Source organism: Vidua chalybeata, chromosome 2 (genome assembly GCF_026979565.1).
Source record: "Vidua chalybeata isolate OUT-0048 chromosome 2, bVidCha1 merged haplotype, whole genome shotgun sequence".
Taxonomy (NCBI): Eukaryota; Metazoa; Chordata; class Aves; order Passeriformes; family Viduidae; genus Vidua; species Vidua chalybeata.
Genome location: NC_071531.1, coordinates 52,353,997 through 52,368,444, shown reverse-complemented (window position 1 = coordinate 52,368,444; position 14,448 = coordinate 52,353,997).

Sequence of the window (14,448 nt, the reverse complement as noted above, 5' to 3'; positions counted from 1 at the left end):
AACCATTATTCACTTAACTATTCATGATGGCAAAAGTACTTAGTACACTAAGCAAATTTAAATCAGAAAATAATATTTTTATTATAGTGTTTGGTATATTGTACCATAAATATCAAGTCCATACATTTAAATAGTAGTGTAGTGAAAATGCAAGGTACAGAACTCCAAATTCTACTAATAATGCAGTAGCTTTCTTACCAATACATCTAGAAAAATCATGAATCAAACCCTCTCAAAAAATTAATGAGCTAAGAAAATGTGGAATTAAAATAATGTGCTCTATACTACACTATTTATTCACTTCTATCCTTTTGCACTCATTTATATCTCTGTTCTTAATGAAGCAGACTGGGAGGGGAAGATTTTTGCACTTGACTATCAAGAGTATAGAACATTTCTCAGATGGAACACATAATAAATTAGTGTATTATAGGTGGTTATGACCATCTATAGCAATACTAATTAATGGGCAGATGACTATTAACAATGTTAAGTGAATGAAAAAAAGTAACAAAAAATCTTTCTGTTCTGGAAAGCACTATTTATGTAGTCACTGTAGTTCCTCTGTAGCTTCTCCAAGACATCCAACAATGGCTTTGCTGGAAGCTGAAAGTGCCTGCAATGGTCTGTTCATGAATATCTGCAAATAAAAGTGAGAAATGGCCTTTGTCTCCATGTCTAGTTCAATGCATGACTGGCAAGATGGAAGTCAGGCTTTTGGGGAGGGGCAGATTTTCTGATAATCACTTGTTTTTAAGTGCTATTGACCAAAAGTAGAAGATGTAATGGCATGATGAATTTCAACTAGAGTTACACCCTAAAATTAACTTATTTTTAGACAAAAAATGACACAAGTGAAGCAAAGTTTAGATAAAACTCCCAAACCCAAACTTAAACAGATATAAAAAAATGAGACGTTTTCTAAATTATTCTTATTTCTAAGGATTATTATGTATTCATTTACTTAATTACCTGGGACATTGCTGCTCAAGCCCCATAAAGAGAAATTTTTAGGGAAAATTATAAATATGATTAGTTATATGACAATAAAAACATAAAATTTAAGACGTGAGAATATATGTTTGAGATTTTTTCCTATAATGCTATTGAAAATTATTTTCATAAAAAAGAAGTTAAAGAGAACAGTATTTTGTGGGGGGAAAAAATAAATGACAATAAGATTTTTTTTGGGGGGAGGATTCTTTTTTGTTTGCTTGGTTGGTTGGTTAGTTTGTTTTGGGTTTAGGGTTGTTTTGTTTGGTTTTTTTGTGTGTGTGAAGGTTTTTTTTGTTTGTTTTGTTTTTTGAGTTTCTTAAACTTCCATAAGAAGAGGATTACTGCTGAGAGCTCAAAACTATGTTCCAGGAACCAGATCTATTATCATTTTTGCATCTATATGACAGCATGAATAAACTAAACCACATGAAATTTTGAATAGATTTTTTATTAAAAAAAGGTTATGCAATTTTTGAAAGATGAATCCAAACCTTTAATATTGCACATTGACATAATACTTTCTTGGATAAACCTGCAGTTTTCAGAGCACAGATGATTTTAAACTCAATCCATAGATAAAATAATTCTACCTCATTAAACCAATAATGACATTTATTGGGCACCAAAACAAAAAGATAGAGAAATCAAAATATTGTTATTCAGATGGCAGTAATAAAACAGACATCATTCTCTCTATATCTCATGTCTGTTGTAATAAAGAACAAAAAACATGCTTCTCAGAAACTTCATCCAAATTTCCAGGACTTTGGGTGCTACTTTTTTTTTTCCTTTTTTTTTTTTTTTTCCCTTAGAATGTGAACATATTTTAGCTTTCTATTGTTCTGGAATTAAAAAAAAAGAATAATTTTAAAGAAAATAAAAATCTAGATTTCTGATTTGGGTGTAAAACCCTCATGAAAATAATAAGTTGTGAAGAATTTTGCTTTTTTTTTTTAAACAATTATGCTAAACTTTTAAATTAAGTCTTCTCCAAATGTTCCTCTTTTCAAAAAAACTTAAAATGCAGCCAGAAGTTATAGCAGAAAGTATCTTACTGCCAGGGCAAGATATTGAAATCAGAAAGGTTGTTTTAGTTTTTATTACAGTTCATTCAGGTAAGATCTGTAGAAAATACTCATGTTTAAAGATCTTTGCTCTCTCTTTAGAAAATTATCTGACACTAAGTAATTGAAATCTATAACATTGATTTGCTTTAATTCACTGCCCTTTTAGTGTCAGCTTGTGAAAAGATGTGTCTAGTTTGGGTTTAAAATGGCTTCATCACTGATTCAGGCTCATAGCACCCAACATTTTCTATATGCACATTTCATGTGTGGTTATTTCAGGTCCTTACAACATAAAAGGATTTCCAGTTCTGATATATATATCTTTTTTTTATACAACTTGGAGGACTCAATCAAATTTTTCAATATAAATTCTGCACACAAGAAATAAAACCAAATTAAAATTTATTTGTAAGTAAAATGCAAGATTATCCAATAATATCAACAGATTGTCTGTTTCAAATATCTGTAGGCATCAGTTATTACACACAGTGTAACACAGTTTCCATATTAATTAACTATACGATACAAAATTTAATTGCCTAAATCATGTCACTTTATTGTTTCAGTCATGGTGCATTGTTTCTGTGATACTGTCATGGGAAGGCTAGAACAAGGATTTAACATCTTTGACTTAAAAAACCTCTTAAAAGTAAAACATTCTTCCTCTTTATCTTTAGAGATTCAATTTATCAGAGGGAAATTTCACTTTATGTAGGAAAACTTCAGATAATGTCAAAAAATGCAAAGATAAATCTAAGATGAGATTAAGTAGGCTTGAATATATTCTTAACTCTTGTAATAAAAAAGTGCTGTCACTTTTTTTACTTAAAATTTATGGAACTTAATCCATAAAATACATAGATTTAAGCAGAACAATATTTACTGATACACTCAGAAAAGACACTCCAATGGGGCCTAAATAAACTGCTTGTTTTGAGCAATATGCTGAAAGCATGTTTCAGGTGTGCTGCTTTCATCATCCACAGCTGCATCATTTGCAGCAGTTATCACTGCATCTGGATGACTTTCAGGTGACTGAACGGGGAGAACAAATAATAAAAATTAAAGGGAAAAAAGTTGCTGCACTCACAGACATTGTAATGTTAATTGTTCTGCTGCAGGTGTGTATGGCAGAATTCTTCCCCTCAAAATACATCCTCACTTCCTTCGTTGCTGAGATTGTTCCTAAAGAAGGATAAATTGATTGTCTGAGTGGCTTAATTTTTCTCCACATCCAGTTAGCAAAAGAAGTGATCAATAAATAATATCAAAACCCCTTGTCAGGTTATAGTGGTTTTGAATATGGACATAATCAGATTGTATTTGCCTGTGGATAGTCCATGTACTTCAAAAACAAAGGGAATTCTTCAGTTACAGAAGTATTCTGTACGTATATACAGAACATAGAGCACATGTATATACATAAAAATGTATATCTAATAAACATAGATATGTACATATACAAAAAAAGACAGAGATGTTAAAAGCATAAATTCCAGAAGAATAATCCAGGAGAAGAGTATTATCAGCAATATTCAGTATATTTGAAAAACTCTTTACATGCTTGCTTACTTAGTGTGAACATTAACAGTCAATTAGATGACCGATTCCTAAGGTGCAACAGAGCGCAAAAATACTTGCACATACATGCATTCATGATCAGGGAAAAAGGGCTGATTTTATTAAGAAATAAAGACATACCATACTTTCTTCATTTTTTTAAAAAGGACCCTTTTGAAAAAGGTGTTTTTTCATGATTAAGCTATTAATCTTAAAAAAATCTCATCAACGCAGCAAAAACAGATTACCCCACAACTTATTCTGTGGCTACTAGTGCAAACATTAAAATATTAATTAGATACACTCTCAAAAAAAAAAGGGCAGATTTGTAGTAAAATCCATTTTTTTTTTACATTGCCTGTGCCATGTTCCCTTTTTAAAGCATTAATATTAAAAAAGGTGAATAAACCATGTGTAGATGGTTTAAGTCTATAATAATGGTACCTCTACATATTAGTAACATATGGGGTGTGTTAGTGCAATGATAATGCAAGTCCTAGATTCTTAGGGACGGATTAATATGTATTTAGCAAGCGTAAGGAACTAGTCAGCATCTGACATGTTAGACAGAAGTACATCTGCTGAGGGCCTGAATTTGCTGGAGCTGCAGGCAGAACTCTACAGCTGCAGTAATGTCACTGAAACATGTTTTACATGTTAGAATAAAGAGAGCAGAAAGAAAGGTACAGTTGGGCAATTTACTTTAAAATGGTGGAAACTTTGCAGTATTTAACATACTGCAGATAACATGACATTTTTGAACAGTGCATTGTGCGATTTCTACTACATCACATTTTTTACTGTTCAGCTTTTGTGTGCTTACAGCACCATGATTTATTATCTGCTGCTAGTTGCTCTTCAAAGTAATTCTCAATCCATTTCATTTCCTTCATTAGCTCTCTCCTTGTTTCCCTCCTTCACCCTTAATCTCCCTTGCTAACCTTTCCTGTTTAATTTTCTTTTCCTATTTAAACACTGTATCCAAAATGCATCCTCCACAGTTTTAAGAGCAAAATCCCCAGGCGTTCACCTTTCCATTCTTCAATAAAACTCCACTTGCAAAGCGTGTAACTATCTCAGCATGTTATTAGTCAGTGTTGAGCAAAAGAAATGCTGCAGTGCTAAATGGAGTCATTAAAATGCCTAGTGACAACAATAAGTGCTTGAGGAAGCTGGCGTTTCCCATTTGCTAGTCTAATAGCTGTATTAGGGCCATCTTTCTTTTGTGGAGAAGATAAAAAGAATATATTCAGTATTTGATTGTTTCCACTCTCCACCATCTCACTGCTTGTGCCCTGACTTTATTCTTCTTCTGCCGCTTCCTACCCATTTCTGGAAAACTGTTAAGTCTTTTTCTCATTCCTTTTAAATCATTACTAGTTTTAATATCAGCTTCAATGAGCTATGTGTATCAGGCTCTGGAGTGGAAGGTGGTTCTCCACTTAATGCTTTTTGTCTCAACGAGTGTTAAGTGCACCTAGCCTATGTCTGCTTGCCTGTTACAGATATCTTAGGTGCATCTTAATAGGCTAGTCAGGGTACCAAGAGAAGCATAAATATGTTAGCACAGCAATCAACACAAGCTTAACTGACCCTGATGAGGAGCACGATATTTTATCTAGAGGCACAGAAGGTTCTTGTTCATGCGTCATGGAGATACTTACTAATCATTAAATTAACAGCACTCTTTTTGGATTCCAAGTGGTAGGCCCATTCTGATGGAATATTTTACAGTCTTCTACCTAAAATGGTGGGTTTGTTCTGGCTGTAGTTTCTAAGTGGATGGTGGTTTATATATGAATATATATATGATTATATATGTATGAAGTGCATCAGTTTTTTGGGGGGAGTTTAAAATTTATAAAAACGAGTCAGTGAACACATGGGCCTTGTGCTTGTTTCTTCCCAGTGATATAAAGTATAGTCAAATTCAAGGAATTTGAGATCAAGATTTATTCTTAACTCTTCAAACAATTTCCTGAGATTTGTTTGCAAAGCAGAAGCATCAATCAGGTAAATGAAGTAGAGAACCTGTATGTAAAAGAAGATGTAATTCAGAAAAAAAAAAAAAAGGAAACTGAAAAAGAGCATTAAGTATATTTTTAAACATAAACCTCTCATATGTACTAATATCATCATGGAGCAAATGTTTGTGCAAACCTAAGAATAAAAAAAGGTTAAAATTCAGGTCACTGTATGTTCCAATTGCTAGCTTTGCCCTCATGTCTTCATCTCTCACTGGACACTCATTTAACATTCCTGTCACAACATTTATTTCATTTTAGACTGTACTAACTGATAGAATAAATTATGCAATATAACCTTAAGCAATGAATTGTTAAGGGAGTTGGTATGTCCTCTCATTAAGCATCTGCTATTAGAAGTCATGCTATATGTTGAGCTAGAATCTCCAGACTAAACCAAAGAAGTGGCAGATAATAGTTCCATCTGTCATGAAACTAGGGGGAAACTTGCCACATTAGAGGAAACACTTCAATAGCATGAATATATTCATTTGCAGCTAGAACCTTAGAGAGCAAATAGGAATGTAGATGCAACTTCCCATGACAAATAATGTACATCAAAATTAAGTTGTTAATCTTGTCCTTACTGGATTCTAACATCAGATAGTATGTACAGATAGTATGTACAGCACCGTTTTAATGCTTAAATGTCATCTGGTTTGGCTTGTGTTTTGCAGCATGTAACTGAAGGTTTGTGTGGATTTTTTTGTTTGTTTTTTTTTTTTTTTTTGCATATTGACTGCTGTTTCTATTGAGTTATGCAAATTTTCTTTGACAGTTTTACTAAAATTATAATTTCTTCTCTGAGGGAAATGATCAACAGAGCACTGACTCATTAACCTTTGTGGTTTTTTAAGACATTGATGCTGAATTTCTGAACTTGGTTTAGCTGTCATGTAACTGCCAACTAGTCCCTCTCAATGGCCTCTACTATCCATAGGTCAAAAACGCTGAAACTCACAAGAGAAAGAACAAGGCGTCTGTCAATCAAGAAACAAATCACACAGTTTTCCAGCCTTTTTTTTTTTTTTTCATAAATTTGAGGGTTTTGCTGCACACTAATTTTTTATCTTTTTTTTTTTTTATTTTAGGCATAAGATAGTCACGGATGCTTGAGCTGAAACTTCTCTGCCCTCTGCCCTAGCTTTAGACACCTACACTTAGATGTGCATAACCCAAAGTTACCCAGCTTAGTCTTCTTTTGTCAATCAGATGAATCGCCCCCCTTGAAGTTTCCTGTTCATATACATTGATTATTAAAATATAAAATCTACCCCTACTGTCAGTGATCAATCCTGAGCATGAACCATATAAAGTGGCTATTGATAAATATATTTTCCTTATGAATATCTCCTTTCTATGGAGGTTACTTCATCCCTTTATGTTGCATACAGAAAGAGCAAGAGTAACATCTTCAAAAATGAGGTAAAACTGATTCATTTTGAGTAAGGACTTTTAATTGCACATATAATAAGCAAAAAAAAAAAAAAGAAGAATAAAAATAATTAAATTTTCATTTGAATTGACTGTACTTGGTCTTTTATCCCCCTGTGTTCATACTCAATATCTGGAATTGTAGATAATTAAGTAGAATGTATTCTTGGAAGTTTTTTAAACCTATCTTACTGTAAAGTATTTTAAACAATAATCTAGTACTAGAATTTCTAGTTGCATTTTTACTTATTGCATTCTTAGGAAAATAATAATAAAAATTTGACAAAAAATAAATATTTGCGGTTTGCCTGTTTCTGCCAAAACTATGATGATCAGTTTTCACACCCTGTAATTCCCTGACCTGATGCAAATATATTGAAAGAGCTCTGAAGGATAAAGGTAGCCTGAAGCATAAGGAATCAGTTATTTTCAGAAGTCCCAAACTGTCTTCCTTTATAATGAACACTCAACTTAACATTTTCAAAAGCTATCTCTCTCTTTTGCAGAATATTTAATCTACATGTAAAACCGTTTCAAACGTGGGTCCTTAATGCATGCAAAAAAGCCAATAGAAAAGAAAAAAAAAAAAAAAACAAACCACAAAATTCAACAAACATGTGCCACTACTACTTTCAGTTAAAATAAATTAATGCACCAAGACATGCATGCAATAAAAGAAAAGATCTAGAAGGTAATTAGTAAGGCATCAGAGAAATTTTTAAAGTGGTGTTGCAAATCAGAGAATCACAGATTGGCTGAGGTTGGAAGTGAACTCTGGAGGTCATATGGTTCAACAACTCCTTTACTCAAGGGGAACAAATCATAGTTTGTTGCTCAGGACTGTGTCCAGATAACTTGTGTAGACTCCTTAACCTCTCTGGGCATCTTGTTGCAGCATTCAGTCATGCTCATGGTGAAGAAGTGTTCCCTGAAGTTCAGACTGAACCGCCTGTGTCAACTACTCCCAGTACCTGTTGCTGGGCTCCACTGCAGAGAGCTTGTCTCCATCACTTTGCACCCTTCCTTCAGGCATTTATATACACTGATTGTTAATTTGCTTCTTGAGCCTTCTTTACACTGAACTGTCCTGGTTTTCTCAGCTTTTCCTCATGAGGGACAGTCTGTTCCTTTAATCACCCTTGTAGTCCTTCGAGGACCCTCTGCAGTGTGCTCATGTCTCGTACTGATGAGCTCTGAATTGGACACAGTATTCCAGGTGTGGTGGGTTCATCAGTTTTTGAGTAAAGAGGAAGGATAACGTCTTATTCTAACACTGCTTGGTGAGCATGAGATTCTGCAGAACACCGGCCCTCATTAGCTCCTCTAGCATGTAGAAGAGGAAGTCATGAATGCCCTCTGAGAACTTTCTGTACTGCTGTGCTCCCTCTCCAATATTAGGATGGTGAAAGTGCCCCTTGAGGAGCAGGACCTGTGATTATGAGGCTGCGTCTGTCTATCCTGATCCTCTTGGTTCTATCGAAAATAGAAACACTGCCAGAGGATTGAGCTAGTGTGGATGAAAAGCATTCAGAGTTTTCAAGAAAATAGGCATCATTTAAATTCTATGCATGAGTTTAACTGTCTCATGGATTACTGTGCAGGGATATTCCAGATGGTGACAAATTTTATTAAATTTTATTTATCTGGAAAACAAAAAAGCTTATATTTTGACTTTTTTTAAAAAATTTATTTTAAGACTGATAATGCAGCTTAGCTTTGTTCCCTTTATTGTTAGTTAAGGAAATATTCAATTTTGCTTTTAACGGGGCAGCGTAACATTCCGAGAAGCAAATTCCAGATGAACACATTTCAGCTACATTATCTGATATTCCTACTGGCCAATTTACTCCAAACAGGAATTTTGCAAAACTGTCTCCTCTAATCCCAAATTAACTGTATGACAGTGCAACATGCATTGGATGGGAAATTACTTCTGTTCTACAACCCTTCAGCAAGATGCACTTGCCTTTGCATATGTCCTTTCAATTATGTCAAAATAATAATTTTGCTAATTCCAGGGTTATTTAACAAGTGATCAAATATCTGACATTTCACAGTAACAAAATTTAGTAACAGACACTTAGTGACAAATTTAATAAACACCCATTTTTGTTTCATGGGGATTTTTAATGCTCCATTTAATATTAGAAGTTTTTGAGTCATTTTTTAGAAATATGAGTTCACATTAATCGACATAGAGTTTAATTTGCTCAAATTTATGATCTAGTTCTAGATTAATTGCAGGCATGCCCTATTAAAAAAAAACCACAGAATTTTAATATACTTATGCCAAATGAACACATGCTAAAGAATATATCTACAGATCAAAAAGTAATCAAAACCTAAGTGTAGGAATCTAGATCTAGTTTAGAAATCCTTTTTCTAAATTTTAACTGTATCTGCCAACAGTTTCATAGTAATAAATGTATATTTTTCTTGTCATAAATCACACATTAGGTTATAGTTTGGTGATCACTATGTAAGAAAGTAGATTAAACTGCAACATCTCACCATGTAATTGATAAATTTTCCAACAAGATGATGTCTGGCCCATGAATCAGCTCCCTCAAAATAATCACCCATATTTCTGCTACAGTATTTCCCAGTGAAAGTAAAATATCTTCCAGCAGGAGAGACAATAGGAAGAGCATACAATGGTGGGTAAACTGTCTCACATGTACTGCACGGTAAAAAATACCCACATGCATTTGTCCCAGTTTCACTATTAACTTAAGGTTTACATTAAAGTCTTGAGTTAGAAAAAAGTAAGATGATATTCAGTTCTCAGTCAGCATCAAAGTTAACATATCATCCTAGCACTTCATTACAGTGAATTTTTAATTTTCATTTAAATTCATGAGATAAAAATAATAGCCCAAACTCTATCCTTTATGTTTGACTTAATTAAAAAAGTAAATTGAAAACCAGTACAAATATTGTTTCATATATACCACTATTTTTTTTTTGATGCTGATATTTCTAATATTTTCAGTAGCTTGTTGCACAGAAGTCATTTGTGTAGATCTGCCATGTTCTAACAAGAGGCTACTGGTTTGCTAAAATATTTCTTTGAAATTGTAAACTACTTAAAAATGGATTAATGTAACTGCAATTCTAAATAAACTAATATTTTTTATTTCTTTTTAACTAGCAAACATCTTTTCTCCAGAACAAAGGTAAATCTGGTGCTAAAATGAAAATAATTTATTTTCTTTTTTCTATTTATGATCAAAAGTTTTTTCATTTTCTTCTCATTTCTGCCATTATTAGTAATACTGAGAAGTTTAAAAGACAGTTCATTTACCCTGTCCATATTACTGCTATTACAAAAAAAAAAAAAAAATTTGGGGATAACACATAATTTCTATTTATACTAGCTAAACTGGTCAAAAATAGTAGGCTGTAGTCAATTTATTTCCAAGGAAATTATAAAATAATTGCATATATAATTTGTAACATATTTTTAATAATCACTCAATTCAAATACTAGACCTAACCTGCTAGAAGATTTTTTTTATTTCAACATTGACATGTTAACTACAAAAATTTTAAACACCTGCTTTATAGTTGCTTTGCAGATTCATTTAAAAATTAATTGGCAGATTTTTACCTTACCTTTCTCACTTAGAAATCTCATCTGATGACATTTTATCTTTGCTCAAATATTCAGCACAAGAACAGAAGGAAACCCACAGTATTTAGAGCAGTACAAACATTTCAGATGCTTAGCTTTGTATTAGTCAGAAAGAGAAATTTACTCTGCTTAAAACCATACTGTTTCTGTGAGTTTTTATGTGGATTTTTAAAAATATAGGTAATAATTTTTGAAAATCTACAGAATAAGTACTAATGCATCTAAATTAGTACCTTCTCCTGCTATTGATACTAAAAAAATCATTTAAGTGCTTTCAAAGAATTGATCCAGCCACTCAAGATTATGCCTGCCTCTCTTTCTTTCACTATGATAAACATCAAAGTGTAATGGTGGATAGAGTTTAGACCCTTAGCATACAGGGAAAATTTATCCAGGAAATCAGGATTGCTAGGAACATATCTACAATAGCATCACCTATATTTGTCTGCCTTCTTATTCTCAAAAGTTCCCCTTCTATGAATTATAATTCAGTTAAAAAAAAATTCAATGTACTTTTTGGGTTCTTCTATGAGCAATGATACCTTTAGAATTGTTTTTAGGCGTGTGTATTTTTCCTTTAAAAGAGAGTGGCTGTGACAGAAGAAAACCTCTAGAGAAATTGCATCTTTGCTGAACAAATAGGTATGCCCCAGGAGAGAAGCTTCAAAGCCTGTAGGGTGAAAACTACACAAAATGCAATGATAGGAAGTGTGAAAAGGGTTCAATACCACCAGGGATTTGGAGTACTCACAGAGCAGAAAGGTTGAAAAAGACAGTCTAGCTATCATGGGGATGAAAAGAGAAGGTAATGAAGGATCAGAGTTTTCTCTTAGCAGACTTTTTCACAATCTAGAAACTGCAGAATATGCTGATGCCTTAAAGTATGATCCACTGGATGCAATAGGAAAATTATAAATTATTCAGTTACATTTTTTATGATCTAATCTCCTCAAGCTTTCTCTGTTTAAAAGTGTCTTGGAATTTTTAATACATGTGTTCAACAAAACTGCCTTCCTATTTTTAGTGGGTTGGGATTGGTTTTAGGTTTATTTTAAATATTTTTCTATTGGGTTTTGGGGAAGGGGGGTGTTTCTTTGCTTTTTAAGTTTTTTTTTTGAGAAATGCAGTATAAAATAACTAGTCAGATCTACACAAAAATGGCTTATTCAGGGCCTTTTTACTTATTGGTTTATAGATCAGTGGAAAGTGAAGCTGGGAAGGAAGTCAGGGTAGGGACCTACTCTGGCCCCTACCAGCTCGGATATCCAACTATGTCTGAAAATTTCTTTTCCAAATTGCTATTAGAAAGTATAATGAACAGAGTTTCACATAATGAACACAACACATTTTATGAAATAGTCTTCAACTCTCCTGGTCAATAAAATATCTTTTGGATAAATTTCTCTCATGCATTCTAACTCTATCACTTCTCAGTCTATTTGCAGAAGGCTAAAGAGACAGCTCTTTCCTTTTATCAATTTTTTTTTTTTGTTGGCTTGTACATTTGAAGATATTTTTTGCTGATCATCAGCCTTCCCATTGTCCAAATGCCTTTTAAATGCTGATGTGTTTAAGCAAGTCATGCTTGATAGATCATCATGATGATCATTACTGATATTCTTTTTGAAGATTTTTCAGTTATTCCTCCTGTCAGAAATGAACATAATATTTTAGCAAGAATTTCTAAATTATATTCCTCTGTTTTCATATGCGGGCACACGCACTCATATGTGTACATGTACATCTAAATATACATAACCTATGCTCACTTAAACTATTTGTCCCTAGAATTTGTTGGCAGTTTGGAGTTTTTTAGGGTTTTTGGTTCTGTTTTTTTTCAGTTTACATAAGTGGTGCTGTTAATTGATCTAATAATTTCAGAGGTTAGACTTTTAAGCAAACAATAGATTAATAAATTAATTATAAAATTGAGAGAATGAACACTGTCCAATGTACAAAACCAGCTGTTCTGTACTCATAAGATAAAGACTACCTGAGGTGCATACAGAACTCTTGGAGTTGGAAGGGACTTCTGGAGATCACCTAGTCCACCCCATTTTCAAGGCATGGTCACATAATGCAATTTACACTCTGATAGCTCCTTGTCTTTTTTGAATAGTGGAAACCACAATTGAAGACTATACTTCAAATGTGGCCTCACGTCACCCTTGACCAGCTGGCCACACTCTTCCCAGGATACCATTGGCCCTTCTGGCCACAAAGGTACTGCTGGCTCATGGACAACTTTTCATCCACTAATACAGTACTGGCCCTTCTCAGCAGAGCTGGTCTCCATTAGGTCAGCCTGGGGGATCCCTGGGGAATATCACTGACTACAGGCCTCCAACTGGATTCTACTGCACTGGTCACAACTGTGATCTCTGCTGTTCAGATGATGATCTGATGATGAAGTAATCATCATCATCTGATCATCAGCATCATAGGATGATCCTTATAACAACAAAACCTTTAATCTCAGCAAGTCCACGAGTTAAGTGGACTTCTCTTCCACTTCTAGAAGTAATTTGTGACTTTCATGGAAACATATTTCTATGCACACACTACAATACTAGTACACAGTTTCCAAAGGAAGATAATTTCAAGAGCTGATGACATAATGCTCAAGTAAAGTTTACAGGACTAAAATAAACAAGAAAAAACCTATTTTCTCAAACTAAAATTCTTCAATGGAATTTTAATTTCTCCAATCCTTTGCAATCTATTTAAAGACCTAATAAAGAAAATCAAGCAAATGAGTCATGAAGTCCAATACTAAACTCAATACTGGTTTATGTTGATCAATATTACAATTTATTTAATGCAATTCAACTTCTTTTGTGATTTTTGTCTACTACACAATGCTCCTTTAAGTCGTCTTGCTATTAATTCAATTATTGTAGGGAGATAGACATTCAAATTAAATTAAATCTAAATACTTTGACACATGGGAGGCATTTAGCAGCTGCTAATGTGAAACACTAAATTGAACAGAATCTAAACAAGAGTTTTAGAAACACTCCTCAAATGAAATTGCTTTCCTTAATGCTTCTGCTGTTGATCTTACTCTTCCTTCCCCAGAAGAATTTTTCAAGAGAAAAATTTTCCAGGTAGCTAGGATGTCAAGTCTCTGACAATGGGCACAATCTTACCCAGCAGCAGCATCTCTCAATAAGTTTTTTTTTCCTTCATCTTTATTACCCATACTGCTATTCTTTAGGTTTTGTTTCCATACAAATTCCATAATGCCAAAAAATTGTCATCATAATTAACTATAGAAAACATAAATTAAATCTAAAATTTATGTTTGAACTGTTAGAAATAGTTCTGTCCTTTCTACAAGACAAATAATCAAACAAGTTTATTTATTCAACGAGCTAACCACATGCTGTTTTTTTGCATTTACTATTTATAATATTTGGCACTTATAACATCTCTGCATCATAGTTTTTTATCTATTAAGAACTATCATAGTATTATTTTAAGTCTGAAAAACTGAAGGTTTTCTTTTCTGAAGCCATACATCCAGGCTCAACAGAAAATGTGGCAAATTTGTTTTTTAATAAAAATATTTGGCTTGCACCATTGTGAAGCACAGCAAGATATCAGGACCTAGCTGAGCAGTGATATCTTGGTAACTAAAAATTAAAAAGAAAAAAAAAATAATTTTAAGAAAATCTTTTTGCTTTGTTGAGGGAATATAATTTTTTTGAAATCTTGAGATTTACTATCCCAT